The following is a 13,671-nucleotide window of genomic DNA, read 5'->3' as shown; positions in this document are numbered from 1 at the left end:
CAAGACCTGAATGCCAGCCCACGGAGACCCTGGGAGAGGTTGTATTTGCTTAGTGAGGAGGGTCTGGAAAGAGATCAGGGGAGGATTTTCTATTTCCACTTATAGGAGGCAGAACTCAAAGGCACCAGCTGGGGCCCGTTCCACCTCCAGGATGCATGCTGAGCTTCGAGGTACCTGCAATCAGCAGCATACTTGAGTCCGGATTCAGTCCGGGAAAGCCCTGGGCTATTTGGGTTGCTCCTCTGCGTTAATCCTTGAACAAAGCCCAGCTGGAGCGTCACCTCTGTGCCGCTGCCTTTCCTCAGTGAGGATGCCCAGGGCAGAGGCAGAAAGGAGAGCCTGCAGCCACAGCCATGGAGACAAGTGACGTCACAGAGCCCAGGCCTGGCACCGGTGAGCCGGTCTCGCTCCATCTCCCAAGTGCCCATGGGGGATTTACAAATGAGGAGCTGGAGGCACAAAGATGTTAAGTAACTGACTCAGGGTGCTGAGTGGCAGCTACAGACTGAAGGCCGGGTGGGCTCCAGCGCAGGACTCAGGATCCTGACGGCTAGTTTGTGAGGCTTGCCTGGTCTCGTCTAAGAGGGAGAGGGTTTCAAACAGCAACCACCCAACGTCTGCTTCAGGTTGTGTTTTAACAGCCCTGCCTCGAGGCCCGGCATCTCCCTGCTGATCAGACTTTCCCACGCTCACTGGACCTGGGGAGCTCACCTAGTGCAACCGTGGGAGACAGAGGTGAGCATCCATGTGGGGCTCTGAGCACCTGCTCCTGAATCACACGGACCCAAGGCAGACCCCCGGCCGGGCACGGAAGCTGGGTGACCCTGTGGAATCGGGGAGACCCTGCTGATCTCCTGGGGCTTCACTGAGTGGTGGATGAAACAATGTAGGAAGTGTCTGCCCTGCAGCAGATGGCCAAGCCGTCCAGGATGGCTCTTAGGGTCTTTCATGCAATTCTTTTGCTGGGTGGAGTCCTGGAGCTCAACACAACACCTAGACTTTCTGCTCACTGCCATGGCTCCCTGACCGGCACTTTACACACCCTCCACCCCGCCCACCCTAGCTGAGGGTGAACACCCCCCGCACTGGCCTGGCCCACTCCCCTGGCTTCTGTTCTGCCTGCCCACACATGGCATCCCGCCTTGGACGGGTTCTCAAGCCTGCATTCAAGGGCATTTGAGTTCATAGCTCTCAAGGCCAGGCAGCAAGGCCAAGACACGGCTGTTTTCTGGGTGGTTTTACATCCACTTCCCCATGCATAAGCAGGTGCGAACGGCCCCCAGGTGCCTGCCAGCCTCCTGTGGTTGCTCTTACCTCGACTCTCTCTCCTGTTCCTTTCTCTTCCCGTCCTTGGCTGCCCTCACATCGCAGAGAGGAGGGGCTCTGAGGAGAGGAGAGGCCTCGGCCCTTCAGACTTTATTCCCTCCCCCACAAGCCTCCAGTTCCAGAACTGGCCTCACTCAGGTCTGAGACACGACGTGAGACCTCACTCTTCCTCTCTTCGTGTTCAGGAAACATCTGGAAGCTCCCCCTGGGGAGATCTGTCACATGGCCTCTGGTGAACTTCAGACTCCTGCATACTCTTTCAGAATTGTTCTTCTGTTGGATTTTATGAGAAATTTTATATATATACGTATGTGTGTATGTACATATATTTATGTATACACATTTATGTATAGACATGTACCTATGTATGTATATTTATGTACATATTTATATATATGAATATATATTATGGGCTTCCCAGGTGGTGCTGGTGGTAAAGAACCCACCTGCTAATGCAGGAAGTGTTAAGAGATGCAGGTTCGATCTCTGGGTCAGAAAGATCTCCTGGAGAAGGCAATGGCAACCCACTCCAGTATTCTTGCCTAGAGACTTTTGTGGACAGAGGAGCCTGGCGGGCTACAGTCTAAGGATTTGCAGAGTCAGACACGACTGAGTGACTAACACTTACTTACTTACTTAATGTCTCAGGCACTATACTGGTTCTCATCTGAAAAAGAGAAAGCAAAAATGTACCCACCCTAGAGATGCTTAGAGGTCTGGCTCATGAATCTCTGATGAAGCTCCCCACAACCCCTGCACTCTGGACCACTTAGAAAACAGATGACTCCTGCAAGGACTCTGCTTGGAACTAGCGCCTGCAGGAGGACAAGTCGGGGTCGGCATGAGCCTGGCCCGGTGGGTGGACTCATCACCCTGGGTGGCCGTATGCCACGAGTAGGCATTTCTCCACACAGAGGCAAGGATGCAGGTGGGGATGAGGGTTGTTTCTATAAATGAAAAGGCTGCAGTCTCCTCACAGTCTCACCACAGGAAAAGGGAAGCCAGACAAAAACTAAACATCTGGGACCCAGCAAGCCCTGCCCAGCAGGGAGGCGGCGCGGGGCTCCCTGGGAGACAAGGAGGGCCCCGGGGTGCAGTCTGAGGCTGCTCAGCACCGTCCATTTTCCCAGGGACCTAGCCTGAAGGTGGGTTCCTCTCTCCTCCCCACATCCCGTGATGTGAGAAGCCTGGCAGGTGCCTGGAGGGGCCCTGGCCTGGGCTAGGGGCAGACAGGAACAGCAACCAGGCAGGGAAGGGCATGGGGACCCAGGAGGCCTGAGGAGTCAAGGGCGTCCAGAAAGACCCACTGACTCGCCAGGGTGGCACATTAATACAGAGCCTGGGCTGTTCCAGTGCCCAGCAGAAACTGACCTCCATGCTCGCGGTGATGGAAGGGTTTGCAGCATCCTAGATGCCATCTTGGAACAGAAAAGGGAAATTAGGTTAAAAAAAATCAGACTCAAGAGTGGGCTTCGGTCTGTGATGTCACAGTGCTGCTGCGTTCTTGGTGTCAGCCCTGCCACACCAAGATGTTGCCAGGGGGACGCGGGGGGTGGGGTGTGTGAGAAGTCTCTGTAGCAGCTGTACAACTTTTCTACAAGTTGAGGACTCTTCAGAAATAAACCATTTATTTGAAAAAATAAGTCCGCCTGATCTCAAAGCTCTGTGAACTGAGAATTTGGATCTCCTTGAGCAGACAAGGATTTCTAACACATCTTTTCAAGCCACTTGGCAGCATCTTGGAGCTTTCAGTTACTATGTGCAATGATGAGTGGCTCCTTAGAGGAGGCCCAGGTGGGGTCCTGCCCAGCTCCTTCTCCAGGGTCTGTGAAATTGTGACAATATCAGCGACCACAACGCAGCTTCTCTTCTGGGGCACTGACTGCGTGCCAGCCGAGGCGCCAGGTGCCACAACCTGAAGACCAGATACTAAAATACTCTGTTTACAGATGAGGAAACCAGGGGTTAAATAATTTGCCAAGGTCAGACTGCTAGAAAACTCCAGAACTGACCTTGCCCTTATTCCTGCCCAACTCCAAAGCTCATATCCTTACCACTGCTGAAGAAATAAAGCTGCACTTATTTTAATATATTTTATAAGAAGCTTTTCTGTGCCCCAGCCCAGAGTACAGTGTATTCCAAACCCACACACTCTGAATTCTAGGAATCAGCACCCAGAGGCCAGAGTATGGCTGCGTTGCTGAAAGCACTGTTGTAGTCTTGGTGTGAGAGCCTTCCCAGAGCAGCCTCCCAGCTTTCCCAGGTCTGTCAAGTTTTGCTGAGGCCCCGGGTCTCCAGGAACCCCTCAGGGCCCTCGTGCCCGGGCTACAGCCCTCAGACCTCTGCACTGTGTGACATTCTCTGGAAGCCATCTGGGCGGGGAGGCCAGGGCAATTTCTGTGCAGGGCACCTGCTGTGAGCATGCGGGGAAGAAAGTGGCTATTAAGAATTAGATGGAGGTCTTGAATACAAATACACCAGAGCGTGCTTGGACATGATTTTTAATGGCCTTGTAGCTCCTGGCAAACGAGACAGAATGGCATCAGGCAAAATCAACACCCACCAAAGCTGGCTCATGTAGGAGCGAGAAGCCTTTCCCTCACCTGGGCCGCGGGTCACTCTCCAATCTCTTCATGAGCTCTTCAGAGCTCAGCCCTTCCTGATCAACCCCACTTCTCCGGGACCATGAGTTTAATCCACCTCCCCCCAGTGCTTTCCTGTGGAGTTGACGTCTCTTGGGTTTAACTAGGAAACACATTTAAAAATTTTTTAAATTGACTTACCAGCATTTATGGATTTCAGATTGAGACCCATGTAAAACAATGTTTTATTCTCTGACTCAGCACATTCTTTTATAAACAAAATTTTCAGAGAATAAAAATTGGGGTTAACGTGATAGGAAAAAGAAGTCCCTTTTCTACCGGAAAACAATTTATAATATCTTGTTTGTTACTTTGTAAGTGTTCTTGACCACTCCCCACCCCTATGTCTATTTCAGGTCTTCACCTAAATTAGCTGTCGGGGTACATGGGCTTATAGGCGGGTGACCAAGCATCCTGGCTTCCTTGGACCGTGTCAGATTTTAGCACTGAGAGTCTCACATCCTGGGGATCCCCTCAGTCCCAGGCAAACCAAGATGGTCAGTCGCTGTGGCCGTGCTGTGTCCTCTTCGCAAGCACCCAGACCCATTCATAGCAAGAGCCGTGTTGTTGGTAAGTGGTGTAGACCTGAGTGTGGTCTTTGAACAGCAGCAACGGCCTCCCCTGGGAGCTCGCTAGAAATGCAGACTCTCAGGCCGCACCCCAGACCTTCAGAACCAGAGCCTGCTCTGGAACACAGTCCCTAGGGGATCCCAGGGCAGGTTAAAAGCCAAGAGCGGCCGCTCGGGATTGCTGACTTTCAGCCTTTCTCTGCTGAGAAAGCGAAGACGACATCTGCGTTCAAGACACACTTCCCTGGATGTCTCAGATTGGCAGTGAGCCCGAGGTTTGCGGAGGCAATAAAGTGCTAGACCGAGTGCAGCGCATCCTGGCTGTGAGTGGGTGTCAGGGCCAGAGGAGACTTAGAGGACCAGCCTCAAATCTGCTCTAACTCACATATTTCAAAATGTCAAATGTTGGCACCTTAACAGTGGTTGGCATATCTGATCTCCACACCCTGCAGCTCTCAACTTGGGTGCAGGTCAGAAGCCCTGTGTGGCTTGTTCTTTTTTTTTTTTTTTAAGTAAAAAGTGCCAGGGACTCAAATTAAAAAAAAAAAAAAAATCCTGGGGAGTCCAAGTGGTTGGGACTCTGTGCTCTTATTGCCTAGGGCTTGGGTTTGATTCCTGGTTGGGGAACGAAGGACTGATGCTGAAGCTGAAGCTCCAACACTTTGGCCACGTGATGTGAAGAGCCAGCTCACTGGAAAAGATGAGTTTCCTGATGCTGGGAAAGATTGAAGGTGGGAGGAGAAGAGGAAGACAAAGGATGAGATGGTTGGATGGCATCACCGACTCAATGGACATGAGTTTGAGCAAGCTCCAGGAGATAGTGAAGGACAGGGGAGCCTGGCATGCTGTAGTCCACTGGGTTGCAAAGAGTTGGACATGACTTAGTGACTGAACGACAATAACGGGGAACTAAGATCCCACAAGCTGTAGCATGGCTAAAATAAAAGATAACTTGAATTGTGATTGATTGAATTATTTAAAAAGAAAAAAAAAAATGTGACAGGGCCACAATTCAGCCAACCTACATCAGGGCCTCTGGTGAGGACCAGGCTTCAGTGACTTGGGGAAGACCCCCGGGTGGTTCTGAGGGGCATCCAGGAACCAGGACCACTAGCAGAGCCTGTGGCCCTCAGCGTGGCCTTCTGTCCACCACCTGCCTGTCACCAGAGGAGGGTGCCCTTCCCTCCGGGCTCTGAAGTGGGAGGAGCCTTAGCCTTCACATGGCTGGGCTGGCACAGGCTTCTGGTGGGAGGGATGGGGAGTGGGTCATGAGAGAAGGGACTCCAGGGAACTCAAAACCCTTTCGAGGCTTAGAGACCGCACAGCATCCAAATATAGAAACATCAACTCCATTCCAGAAACAAGAGCAGCAAATAGCCGCCTCTGAGGGGCAGACGTGTTCCAGAAGGTGCTTGACCAGGTCTGGGGCTGGTTTGCTCTGAACCGTCCCATCCCTTCACTTCCAGTTTTCCTCCTACCCACCCAGATTTGACTTGGAGAAGAATCTGTCCCTAGCTGTCAGGCATTTTCCTCCTGGGCCATGAATGTTCCTCGGGAAGCCTTTGCAGACACAGCCTCCCTGTTTGGAGGTGAACTTCACAGGGCTGGACCTTTAGGCCAGATGCCAAAGCAGGGGGCTGCATCTGAAGAGCCATTCTCCAGGCGTAGGGAGGCAGACAAAGGAGCTGGGGGAGGATGAGAAGGGCCAGGGGCGGGGAGTCAGGGAGCCTGCCTCCCGGTCCTGACTTGCCCAGATGGTTGTGAGTTGCATGGCCTTGGCCATCTCTTCTCCTCTCTGGGCCTCAGTCCTCTCCACATGACGTTAGAGGCTCCACGACGTGGGTCTCTGAGTTCTGCTCCAGCTTCATGAAGCCATGATTCCATGATTTTCCCATGATTCCATGATTTTCCCATGATTCCATGGCACTTTTATGGACGTGGGTCCCTGTCCACCAGACGGGCCAGAGAGTACGTGTGCAGGACACATTCCTGCAGACACACTCTCATGGTGTAAGTTCTGAGGAGCATGCTCAGGAGAGCTGGAGATACAGGCCACCTCCTGACCCACCAACATCCTCACCAGTGTCCTTTATGTCCCTGCTTTGCACACTGATCTCTTTCCACCCTCCCCACAGCTCAGTGAGGGAGTATTATTATCCTCATTTTGTATTATCTTAGTTTTATAAAAGGCAATTTTTGTGTGAGTTTGAACTGCATCACAGAGTCGGACACGACTGAAGCGACTTGGCAGCAGCAGCAGCAAACTGCATCAAATGTACCAGGTCACTGAACTGTGCAACGTTTGGTCTTTTCCCTGTTTAACTTGTGTCATCCTTTGGCTCTTAAAGCACCAAGCGTTTGTCCATTGAGAAGCAACAGATCTCACTGGACAAAACTGAGACAGGTTCTTAAATCATCACCAAGTATTTAGCCCCTCTTTATTATGTAACTGATTATCCTGAGACCAAGTTGAACTCTTCTTGAACCCTGGGCACAGGTGTGATTTAGTTTGATTCAGTGCATCCCAAAACAATAAAATCTTAAGGGATTTTGTTGCTGTTATTCTGTAGGTTTTTTTGTTTTGTCAAAAATTCTGAAGTATAATCAGCACAGGGTTTTAACTAAAACCGCTGGAGCACCATTAACATATATTCTAAACCCCACACCTCCCACCCAGCCCTCTCATTTATTCTCATTTTACACATTAGGCAACTGAAGCTCAGAGAGGTACAGACACTTGCCCAGGGTCACAGAATGGTGAAGCCAAGGACCTGAGCCTGGGTGATCGCAAAGCCCATGCTAGTCCCACCACATCAGGCCATCTTAGTGAAGAGGCGAGTGTGTGACCGCCGCTCTTCACTGTGGATCAAGTGCCGGTTCTGTGCCATGTAGTCTGAGTAACTGACCAACCAAAGCCATCTCTTTTGGATGTGCCAGGCCATGTTCGAGGTGCTGGGGATCCCATGATGACTAAGACACAGTTCTGTTCTCTAAGACTCAGAGCCTGGTTGGATTGAGAAAAGAAAAAAAAAATAATTGATCATGGCCATATAGTGTTTTAAGTGCTTTGATAGAGGTAAGTCCATATGCTCAGGGTCCGTGTTAGAGCATCACCTACCTCACCTTGGGGATCACCAAAGGCTCCCCAGGAGGTGACCCTTGAGCTGGGTTTTGAAGGTCAAGTAGAGGTTGGCCAGAGAGATAAGAGCTGGGATGGGGGACAGTGTCAGACATGGAGAACAAGGGATAGTCCTGAGTGTGTATAAAGATGCTACTGGGAAGCAAGAGGCTGAATCAGGTGTCAAACGTTCTTAAATCTTTGCTAAGGCGGTCGTGCTTTAGCCTGACAGTGACAGGAAGCCTCTGCTGGGCCCTCGGCAGGGGGCGGTAGGAGCATAACCACGTGCGTTTACAAAAGTCACATCAGAGTCAAGAAGAAAGGCAGGTGTTACGCCTGGAGACAGGGCACAGATGGGAGGGTCTTGTGGGGCCCTAGGCACCTGAAGGCGCCTTGGCCAAGGCACTGGGGCGAAGGGGACACCATCTAGGCCCATTAGAAAGCAGAACGACTGGGACGTGCTGACTCAAGGTGGGTGAGACACAGGCGGGAGGACCTGAGGTGGATGCGCAGCCCAGGACTGATGTTCCTGGGATAAAGAGGAGGAGCTCCGGGAGGCGCGCAGGCTGGCCCAGACCTGGAGATCTGAAGTGTCTGTGGCCCTCCCACTGGAGACTCTGAAACAAGGCAGACAGACAATCCGGGAAGGAGGTACATAGAGATATGGGGGTCATCCAAGGTAAATGGTAATGGAAGCCAAGGTAAATGGTGTGGATGAGGAGGCCTGGAGGGTCGAGTGGATGGAAGCATGCAGGGCAGACTGAGGTTAGCCGAGAGTCACAGGCAGGTAGACACACGCCTCGTGTGTGATTTTCCTAAACTCCTGTTCTGACGAATCCAAAACCAGCTAAATTCTACCTGTATGTGTGTGCATGTGTGTGTGTCTGTGCTCAGTCTGTCAGTTATGTCTAACTCTTTGCGACCCCATGAACTGTAGCCCACTAGACTTCTCTGTCCATGGAATTTTCCAGGCAAGAATACTGGAGCGGGTTGCCATTTCCTCCTCCAGGGGATATTCCTGACCCAGGGATTGAACCCATGTCTCTTGTGTCTCCTGCAATGGCAGGATTCTTTACCACTGCGCCACCTACAGTCACTAAATTAAAAAGCAGAGACCACTTTTGTCAACAAAGGTCTATCTAGTCGAGACTATGGTTTTTCCAGTAGTCATGTATGGATGTGAGAGTGTTACTATAAAGAAAGTCAAGTGCCGAAGAACTGATGCTTTTGAGCTGTAGTATTGGAGAAAACTCTTGAGAGTCCCTTGAACTGCAAGGAGATCCAACCAGTCCGTTCTAAAGGAGATCAGTCCTGAAAATCCATTGGAAGGACTGATGATGAAGCTGAAACTCCAATACTTTGGCCACCTGATGCGAAGAGCTGACTCATTGGAAAAGACCCTGATGTTGGGAAAGATTGAAGGCAGGAGGAGAAGGGAACGACAGAGGATGAGATGGTTGGATGGCATCACTGACTCAATGGACATGAATTTGAGTAAACTCCAGGAGTTGGTGATGGACAGGGAGGCCTGGTGTGCTGCAGTTCGTGGGGTCGCAAAGAGTCGAACACAACTGAGTGACTGAACTGAACTAAACCTCAGATTGAAAGTTGTTTTCCAATAAATTGTTTTATGTAGTTATTAGCTACTGTCTTCTTTAGGAGCTATGGGTCAAAGCCTGAAAACCTAGTTTACTGAAATAGGTGCTAGAGAGGGTGTGGAGAAAAGGGAACTCTCCTACACTGCTGGTGGGAATATAAGCTGGTGCAGCCACTCTGGAAAACAGTATGGAAGTTCTTCAAAAAACTAAAAATCAAACTACCATATGATCCAGCAGTCCCACTCCTGGACAGAACCTGGACAAAACTATAATTCAGTGGGATATGTACATCCTGATGCTCATTGCCGCACTATTTACAGTAGCCGGGACATGGAAACAAACTAAGTGTCCATCAATAGATGAAGGGATAAAGAAGATTGGTACATATATACACTGGAATATTACGCAGCCATACAAAAGAATGAAACAACGCCATTTGCAGCTACACAGATGCAACTAGAGATTGTCATACTAAGTGAAGTAAGTTAGAAAGAGAACGACGGATACATGATATCCCTTATATGTGAAATCTAGAATGCAAGGCAGGAGGAAAGGCCTGAAACAGCGGCATGGGGCAGCACGGTAGCAGCTCAGCCTGGCCCAGGTGGGTTCACGCCCAAAAGTGACCTTCTTTCCTTCCTGTGCCCACAAAAGAGGCGGCAGAGAGGGGGCAGTGTTGAAATTTGCGTCTGGGACCGGAAGCACCAGAAAGGGAAGTCTGCAAGGGGAGCATGAGCCTTTTTGTTCCTCTGGTCACTTTTGCTCTTGCCGGGAGGTAGTGGGCTGGGTTCAGGAAGTCCTGGAGGAGAGCCGGGTCCAGTCCCAGCAGCACCTGGGGGATGGGGCTTGCATTCTGGCCCACCCTCAGCCCTTCAGTCTATCTGCCAGCTCCAAGAAGCAGGTGCAGCTGCTCTGCTGGTGTGGTCTGAAGTCCACTGTCCTGGGGACAAGCACCTCAGCCCTCCTCCTCAGCGGGTCTTCTCATGGTCTTACTTTCTTCTTTTTCTCTTAAAAAAAAATTTTGGCCACACTTATGGGTGCCTTGGATCCTAGTTCCCCAACCAGGGATCAAACCCATGCCCCCTGCATAGAAGCAAGGAGTTTTAACCACTGGACCGCCAGGGAAGTCCCACCTGGTCTTACTTTCACACTGCCTCTAGCATATTTTCCTCACAGGCTTAAAAGCTGTGTTAACAGATTACCGCTAGCAACTAAAGAAAAGGACCTACTTTTGGAAATTGTACCTGAAAGATCCCACATGCTGCAGAACAACCAAGCCGTGTGCCACAACCGGAGAGTCCACGCACCACAGTGGTAGATCCTGAATGCTCCAACTAAGACCCGAAACAGACAAATAAATGTTTGTGAGAGAGAGAGAGCTAAAAGGCAACCCATAGGATAGGAGAACATTAAAAAAAAAAAACAAAAAACCACAAGGTATATGACTGGTGTTCTCATTAAACAAGGAAACTTGGAGACAGGTACACAGGGAGAATGTCCATGTGATGCTGAAGGCAGAGAAAGGTCATGTTCTACAAGCCAAGTCATAGCAGAGATGTCTGCAAACCACCGGAAGCCAGGAGAGAGGATGGAACGAGTACTTCTCACAGCCTATAGAAGGAGCTGGCCCCGCCCATACCTGGATCTCAGACTTCCAGCCTCTAGACCTGTGGGATGTCAATTTCTGTTGCTTCCTTCGTCTGGTGTGTGACATTTGTAAGGGCAGGCCTAGCAGACGAATACACCTCTGTTCAGATGACTGCGTGGGCAGGACACCAGGCCCCACCTCTCACACCTGTTGAAAATATTTCTAGAAAGAAGGTTCAGGGAGCTGAGTGTCCCAGAACAGTCTTTCTTCTGGTTTCTCTTCTCAAGTTCCTATTCCAGCTTATCACCGAGTCACGCTTGGCACTCTCCAGGGCCTGTCTGTGGTCCTCTGCATTTGGTCTATCGTGTCTTCATCTGTCTGTCCACTGTCCACCTGTCTCTTCTTTCAAGACATCTTTCTTGCCCACATCCTGTGTGGAACTGCTGTTCCAGCTATTTGGCAACGGTGGGAACGAGGCCGACAGGAGTCTGCCTTCACGATGCTTTCACACAGTCAGAGGACGGGGCGCAAGTGAAGCAGTGCTGAAGTCAGGGTCAGTTTAGACAGTGGCCAGGGCTGCAATGACAGAAGCGGCAATCAGCTGGGAGGGTCTTGAAGTCCCATCACCGTGACCCTGACCCCCATCTGCTTCCGCCAACTGAGGACAAAGGCAACTCAGTTATACATAAGTAGCCTCTTAGAGCTCTGAAGCGCCTTGCCGACTTTGAAAAGCTCTGCATCTTGGGTACAGACAGGGATGTGAGCTTGTGTCTGCCCCACCCTTGCACCTTGTCTTTTGGGGAGACATGCTGTCTAGCAAGATGGCCGCAACGCCTCACTCGTGCAGTGGCTGGATTTCCTAGGTGAAGACCATGAGATGACAACACCGGGATTGTGGGAGACTCAGGTGGTCTCTGCGGGAGGCCGGGCATCCTAAGTGTGGTGCGGGGCAGTGCCGCTTGAAGGGTTCCTCCTGGGACCACGAGCGCCACCCGCTCGTGTGCCTTTGAGAAGTGCAAGTCCAGGCTCCCCGCCAGGCTCACCCAATCAGGACCTCCGGGATGGGAGCCTCAGGAGCAGCTGCTGCTCCTGGAAGGCGAGAAACACTGGTTACGGGTACAGTTATGGTTGTTGGACAAATGGAATCCATTTTAAGAACTGGCTCTGATTCCTGAGGTCTGGTTCTCCTATCTTACAAGGATATAAAGTGAAAGTGTTATTTGCTCAGTTGTGTCCGACCCATGGGCTGTAGCCCACCAGGCTCCTCTGTCCATGGAATTCTTCAGGCAAGAATATTGAAGTGGGTTGCCATTCTCTTCTCCAGGGGATCTTCCCAACCCAGGGATTAAACTTATGTCTCCCTCATTGCTGGTAGATTCTTTACCATCTGAGCCACGAAGGAAGCCCATACAGCCACAAGATCGTACCTAACTTCAGTACTGACTTCTAAAGTTATGCAGAGGATTTTAAATAGTGCATGTAAATGCCTGGGGCCTGGCACACGTAAACACCAGCTAATTGTTCTCTTATTATGACACTATTCTCCTGTCTGCTTACAGACAGCAGGGCTACCTGCCCAAAGCCTTGGAGGTTGTTGAACACAATAGCATGAGCTGAGGCGTGCTCTCTTGATCTGGCTCCCTGGCTCACTCCAGTGCTCTTTGCCACCCAGCAGAACTGGTGAGGCTGGTCAGCTCACCGCCTTGCAGTCCCAAGGGTTTATAAGCCAAGAGTTGTCAGAAATCTGGCCTCAACTTGCTCTAGGAAATATGGCCTCAGATAAGGTTACACGTGCACAGCGTCCTCACAAGACTGGACGGTGCAAAACCCTTGCCTTGTGCAGGGTCTGAAGAGAGAAGGCTGTGGGCACCGGGGCGGACATAGGAGGCAGTGGTGACATCTAGGTGTGGTATCTAGGTGTGTGTGAGGGTGGTGACGTGTAGGTGTGTGTGAGAGGGAGGGCACCCCAAGGACCCAGGAGCGTGGGAGCACAGTCTTGGTGTTTGTCTTGCCTCTCTGACTTCTTGATTAGGTCTCTTTAAGCACCTCTGTTCATGTCCCCAGGGAGTAGGAGGTTGGTTGAAGCTGCAATAAAGCTCTGTGCTTGAACCAGCTCTGCTACTCCTGGGGGCATCCGCCCAGAGCAGTTAGGAAATGCAAGGTAGATGTGTGCGCACAGGGAGCTAATTCCCAGGGTGTGTGTTTCCTGAGTCCTGCCCCCAGCCCTCTGCCAGGAAAGCTTAACTGGGTGATGCTGAGAGGCCCCTTCACGGCCTGAAGACTCCCAGGGTTGGCCACAGGGTGCAACCGGGCAGAGACCGGCCAGCCTTCTCTAGCAGAGGGCAGAAGCGGGACTCACTCACCTCATCAGAGGATGTCCTCAGCTCCAAGAATTCCCTGGGAGGTGATCCTGTCTCCGGACCAATATGTCAAGGTCACCCGGCCCCAGAGGAGCACCCACAGCCCAGGTTGGAGTCCTTGCCTGTTAGGATGAGGCCCCAGAGAAGCCAGGGTGTGGTGGCCTCACCTGCACGCACAGGTAGCACCTTCCTGCTCTGTTCCTGGGTTCCCTCTGCAGGGGGCTCGCCACCGTAATCCCATCCCAACCCTTGCCCAGACAACCTGCAAGCCTCCATCTGGCCCATTCCCTGGTGTGCTCTCCTGACCTTCCCCCTGGGGCTCACAAAATGGGGAGAGAGGGCTAGCATCCCAGCAAAAGATACGCCAGGTCAGGGACAAATCAGAGAGAAAAAAGTTCATTTTTCCTGTCGCCCTCACGTTCAAGTATGTATTTTCTCCAGTGATCCTGATTTTTGTCACATTATTCATA

General features: G+C 51.3%; 1 long non-coding RNA gene across 1 annotated transcript; it reads right to left on the bottom strand.

The window, feature by feature from the left end:
- Window positions 1–708: 708 nt before the first annotated feature.
- Window positions 709–2,849, bottom strand: LOC133228153 (uncharacterized). Its single transcript, XR_009730095.1, has 3 exons — window positions 2,698–2,849; window positions 1,963–1,993; window positions 709–1,599 (listed from the first exon to the last, which is right to left on the bottom strand). It is a non-coding gene; the product is annotated as an uncharacterized LOC133228153 (long non-coding RNA).
- Window positions 2,850–13,671: the final 10,822 nt, after the last annotated feature.

Source organism: Bos javanicus, chromosome 16, assembly GCF_032452875.1.
Source record: "Bos javanicus breed banteng chromosome 16, ARS-OSU_banteng_1.0, whole genome shotgun sequence".
Lineage (NCBI taxonomy): Eukaryota > Metazoa > Chordata > Mammalia > Artiodactyla > Bovidae > Bos > Bos javanicus.
This window is presented reverse-complemented; position numbering and strand designations above follow the sequence as displayed.